Genomic DNA, 6,000 nt, shown 5'->3' on the forward strand with positions numbered 1-6,000 from the left:
CTGGAGAAAGGAGACCTCACTTTTGGGATATGGGAGAGGAGCTGTGTGTCTGGAGGAAGGAGCCCTCACTGATGGGATATTGGAGAGGAGTTGTGTGTCTGGAGGGAGGAACCCACAAAGGAGGGATATTGGAGAGGAGCTTTGTTTCTGGAGGAGGGAGCCTTCGCAGGAGACACAGTGGAGAGGAACTGTGTGTCTGGAGGAAGGACCCCTCATCTGTGGGATATTGGAGATGAGCTGTGTGTCTGGAGAAAGGAGCCCTCACTGGTAGGATATTGAAGAGGAGGTGTGTGTCTGGAGGAAGGAGCCCTCACCGGTGCGATATTGAAGAGGAGCTGTGTGTCTGTAAAAAGGTGCCCTCACTGGTGCAATATTGCAGAGGAGCTGGGTGTCTAGAAAAAGGAGCACTCATTGGTGCAAAATTGGAGAGGAGCTGTGTGTCTGGAGCAAGTAGCCCTCACTGGTTGGATATTGGAGAGGAGCTGTGTGTCTGGAGAAAAGCCCTTCCTGGTGGGATATTTGGGAGGAGATGTGTGTCTGAAGGAAGGAGTCCTCCCGTGTGGGATATTGAAGAGGAGCTGTGTGTCTGGAGAAAGACGGCCTCACTGGTGGGATATTGGAGAGGAGCTGTCTGTCTGGAAGAAGAAGCCCTCACTGGTGGGATATTGGAGAGGAGCTGTGTGTCTGGAGGAAGGAGCCCTCAATGAGTGGAGATTAGAGAGGAGCTGTGTGCCTGGAGAAAGGAGCCCTCACTGGTGGGATATTGGAGAGGAGCTGTGTGTCTAGAGGAAGGAGCTCTGACTGGTGGGAAATTGGAGAGGAGCTGTGTGTCTGGAGGAAGAAGCCCTCACTTGTGGGATATTCGAGAGGAGCTTTGTGTCTGGGGGAAGGAGCCGTCACTTGTGGGATATTGGAGAGGAGCTTTGTGTCTGGAGAAAGGGGCCCTCACTGTTGGGATATTGGAGAGGAGCTGTGTGTTTGGAGGAAGGAGCCCTCACTGGTGCTAAATTGGAGAGGAGCCATGTGTCTGGAGGAAGGAGCCCTCATTGGTGGGATATTTGAGAGGAGCTGTGTGTCTCGAGGAAGGAGCCCTCAATGAGTGGAGATTAGAGAGGAGCTGTGTGTCTGGAGTAAGGAGCCCTCACTGGTGCGATAGTAGAGAGGAGCTGTGTGTCTGGAGAAAGGAGCCCTCACTTGTCGGATATTGGAGAGGAGCTGTGTGTCTGGATGAAGGAGCCCTCACTGTTGGGATATTGGGGAGGAGCAGTGTGTCTGGAGGAAGGAGCCCTCACTGTTGGGATATTGGGGAGGAGCTGTGTGTCTGGAGGAAGGAGCCCTCACTGATGGGATATTGGAGTGGAGTTGTGTGTCTGGAGGAAGGAAACCTCAAAGGAGGGATATTGGAGAGGAGCTGTGTGTCTGTAGGAGGAAGCCTTCACAGGAGACACAGTGGAGAGGAACTGTGTGTCTGGAGGAAGGACCCCTCATCTGTGGGATATTGGAGAGGAGCTGTGTGTCCGGAGGAAAGAGTCCTCACTGGTGCGATATTGGAGATGACCTGTGTGTCTGGAGGAAAGAGCCCTCACTGGTGGGATATTGGAGAGGAGCTGTGTGTCTGGAGGAAGAAGCCCTCACTGGTAGGATATTGAAGAGGAGCTGTGCGTCTGGAGGAAGGAGCCCTCACTGGTGGGATATTGGAGAGGAAGTGTGTGTCTGTAAAAAGGAGCCCTCACTTGTGCGATATTGGAGAGGAGCTGTGTGTCTGGAGGAAGTAGCCCTCACTGGTGGGATATTGGAGAGGAGCTGTGTGTCTGCAGGAAGGAGCCCGCCCTGGTCGGATATTGGAGAGGAGCTGTGTGTCTGGAAAAAGAGCCCTCACTGGTGGGATTTTGGAGAGGAGCTGTGTGTCTATAAAAAGGAGCCCTCCCTGGTGGGATATTGAAGAGGAGCTGTGTGTCTGCAGAAAGGAGCACTCACTGGTGGAATATTGAAGAGGAGCTGTGTGTCTGGAGGAATCAGCTCTGACTGGTGGGAAATTGGAGAGGAGCTGTGTGTCTGGAGGAAGGAGCCCTCACTGATGGGATATTGGAGAGGAGCTGTGTGTCTGGAGAAAGGAGTCCTCACTGGTGGGATATTGGAGAGGAGCTGTTTGTCTGGAGTAAGGAGCTCTGTCTGGTGGGATATTGGAGAGAAGCTGTGTGTCTGGAGGAAGGACCCCTCATTGGTGCTACATTGGAGAGGAGCTGTGTGTCTGGAGGAAGGAGCCCTCCCTTGTGGGATATTTGAGAGGAGCTGTATGTCTGGAGGAAGGAGCCCTCAATGAGTGGAGATTAGAGAGGAGCTGTGTGTCTGGAGGAAGGAGCCCTCACTGGTGCGATCTTGGAGAGGAGCTGTGTTTCCGGAGGAGGGAGCCTTCACGGGAGACATAGTGGAGAGGAACTGTGAATGGAGATTAGAGAGAAACTGTGTGTCTGTAGTAAGGACCCCTCCTTGGTGGGATATTGGAGAGGAGCTGTGTGTCCGGAGGAAAGAGCCCCCACTGGCGCGATATTGGAGAGAAGCTGTGTGTCTGGAGGAAGGAGCCCTCACTGGTGCTAAATTGGAGAGGAGCCGTGTGTCTGGAGGAAGGAGCCCTCATTGGAGGGATATTTGAGAGGAGCTGTGTGTTTCGAGGAAGGAGCCCTCAATGAGTGGAGATTAGAGAGGAGCTGTGTGTCTGGAGTAAGTAGTCCTCACTGGTGCGATAGTAGAAAGGAGCTGTGTGTCTGGAGGAAGGAGCCCTCACTTGTGGGATATTGGAGAGGAGCTGTGTGTCTGGAGGAAGGGGCCCTCACTGTTGGGATATTGGAGAGGAGCTGTGTGTCTGGAGGAAGGAGCCCTCACTGATGGGATATTGGAGGGGAGTTGTGTGTCTGGAGGAAGGAAACCTCAGAGGAGGGATATTGGAGAGGAGCTGTGTGTCTGGAGGAGGGAGCCTTCACAGGAGACACAGTGGAGAGGAACTGTGTGTCTGGAGGAAGGACCCCTCATCTGTTGGATATTGGAGAGGAGCTGTGTGTCCGGAGGAAAGAGCCCTCACTGGTGCGATATTGGAGAGGAGCTGTGTGTCTGGAGGAAGGAGACCTCACTAGTAGGATATTGAAGAGGAGCTGTGCGTCTGGAGGAAGGAGCCCTCACTGGTGGGATATTGGAGAGGAACTGTGTGTCTGTAAAAAGGATCCCTCACTGGTGCAATATCGGAGAGGAGCTGTGTGTCTATAAAAAGGAGCACTCACTGGTGCGATATTGAAGAGGAGCTGTGCGTCTGGAGGAAGTAGCCCTCACTGGTGGGATATTGGAGAGGAGCTTTGTGTCTGGAGGAAGGAGCCCTCCCTGGTCGGATATTGGAGAGGAGCTGTGTGTCTGGAGAAAGAGCCCTCCCTGGTGGGATATTGGAGAGGAGCTGTGTGTCTATAAAAAGGAGCCCTCCCTGGTGGAATATTAGAGAGGAGCTGTGTGTCTGGGGAAAGGAGCACTCACTGGTGGAATATTGGAGAGGAGCTGTCTGTCTGGAGGAATCAGCTCTGACTGGTGGGATATTTGAGAGGAGCTGTGTGTCTGGAGGAAGGAGCCCTCAATGAGTGGAGATTAGAGAGGAGCTGTGTGTCTGGAGGAAGGAGCCCTCACTGGTGCGATTTTGGAGAGGAGCTGTGTATCTAGAGGAAGGAGCCCTCACTTGTGGGATATTGGTGAGGAGCTGTGTGTCTGAAGGAAGGGGCCCTTACTGCTGGGATATTGGAGAGGAGCTGTGTGTCTGGAGGAAGGAACCCTCACTGGTGGGATATTGGCGAGGACCGAGGAGCTGTGTGTCTGGAGGAAGCAGCCCTCAAAGGAGGGTGATTAAAGAGAGACTATGTGTCTGGAGGAAGAAACCCGCACAGGGCGGAGATTGGAATGGATTGTGTCTTCTGGAGGAGGGAGCCCTTCATAGGATGGAGATTGTCTTGGTGGAAATACCACCAGCGTGAGGTCATGTATCTGGAGGAGGTCGATCTCACTAGAGAGGAGTTGTGTGTCTGGAGGAGGGCGATCTCACTAGAGAGGAGTTGTGTGTCTGGAGGAGGGCGATCTCACTAGAGAGGAGTTGTGTGTCTGGAATAGGACGATCTTATAGCAGTGTGATTGTGAGTCTGTAAGAGGGTGATCACAGTGGAGAAGGATTGTGTGTCTGCAGAAGGTGTCAGAAGTACACACCTGTGAAGAGGTGTTAGCAGGACACACATCTAAAAAGGTGTCAGCAGGACACACCTCCGAAAAGGTGTCAGCAGGACACACCTCCGGAAACGTCACAAGACGCACCTCCAAAAAGGTGTTAGCAGTACACACCTCTGAAAATGTGCCAGCAGGACACACCTCAAAAAGATGTCACAAGACGCACCTCCGAAAAGGTGTCAGCCGTACACACCTCCGACGAGGTGTCAGCAGTGCACACCTCTGAAAATGTGTCAGAAGTACACATCTCTAAAAAGGTGTCAGCAGTACACACCTCTGAAATGGTGTCAGTAGTACACACCTCTCAAAAGGTGTCACCAGTACACACTTACGGAAATATGTCACAAGACACACCCCTGAGAAGGCGTCAGCTATACAAACCTGTCAGCAGTGCACACCTCTTAAAAGGTGAAAGCAGGACACACCTGCGAAAAGATGTTATAAGACACACCTCTCACAAGGTGTCTGCTGTACGCACCGCTGAAAAGGTGTCAGCAGGACACACCTGGAAAAAGATGTCACAAGGCACACCTCCGAAAAGGTGTCATCAGTGCACACCTCTGATAAGGTGTCATCAGTACACACCTCTGAAAAGGCGTCAGCAGGGAACACGTCCGAAAAAATGTCACAAGACACACCTCTGAAAAGGTGTCAGGAGGGAAAACATCTAAAAAGATGTCACAGACACACCTCCGAAAAGGTGTCTGCTGTACACATCTCTAGAAAGGTGTCAGCAGGACACACCTCCAAAAAAGAAGTCAGGAGGGCATACCTCCAAAAAGATGTCACAAGACACACCTCTGAAAAGGTGTCATGAGGGCACACCCCTCTGAAAAGATGTCTGATGGAGGGCATCTAACTGAAGAAAGGTTGTGTGTCTGGAAGAGGGTGATCTCACTGGAGATGGGTTGTGTGTCTGAAAAAGGACAATCTTATAGCAGAGAGATTGTGTGTCTGCAGAAGTGCAATCTTAGTTGGAGGGTTTGTGTGTCTGATGGAAGACATCTAACTGAAGAGTGTTTGTGTGTCTGGAGGAGAGCGATCTCATTGGAGAATAATTGTTTTTCTGATGTAGGGCAATCTTAATGAAGAGGGGTTGTGTGTCTAGAGGGGGGTGATCTCACTAGAGGAGTATTGTGTGTCTGAAGAAAGAAGGCAAACTTAAAAAAGAGAGGTTGTGTGTCTGGAAGAGGGTGATATCACTAGAGAGGGACTGTGCTTGGAAGAGGGCGATCTTATAGTTGAGAGATTGTGTGTCTGCAGTAGGGTGATGTCCCTGGAGAGGGATTGTGTGTCTGCAGGAGGGCAATCTCACTGGAGGGTGATTGTGTAGCTGCAGGAGGGTGATCTAACTGGAGAGGGATTGTGTCTGGAGGAGAGTTAGCTCACTGGAGAGGGATTGTATCTGCAGGAAGGTGACCTCACTGGAGAGGGATTGTACCTGGAGGAGAGTGATCTTACCGGAGAAATATTGGGGTATATTCACAAGAACGTGTGATAACTACCGCAAGAGTAGCATAACGCAACTTTCAATATTGCAGCCCATCATGAAAAAAATAACCCGGTGTCAACGTGGAATTCACAACAAGGCGGTACCATGTGATAGACACCAGATAATGCATCAAATGACAGCGTAAAAAATCAACACCACGCCGCAAAAATGCGAAATGCGGAAATTCATGCAATTAGGTTAATCGCGGCACAAAAAGTAGCGAAAACCAGTCACAGGCCTGTAAATCCCACACGTCT

Source organism: Triturus cristatus, chromosome 1_2 (genome assembly GCF_964204655.1).
Source record: "Triturus cristatus chromosome 1_2, aTriCri1.1, whole genome shotgun sequence".
Taxonomy (NCBI): Eukaryota; Metazoa; Chordata; class Amphibia; order Caudata; family Salamandridae; genus Triturus; species Triturus cristatus.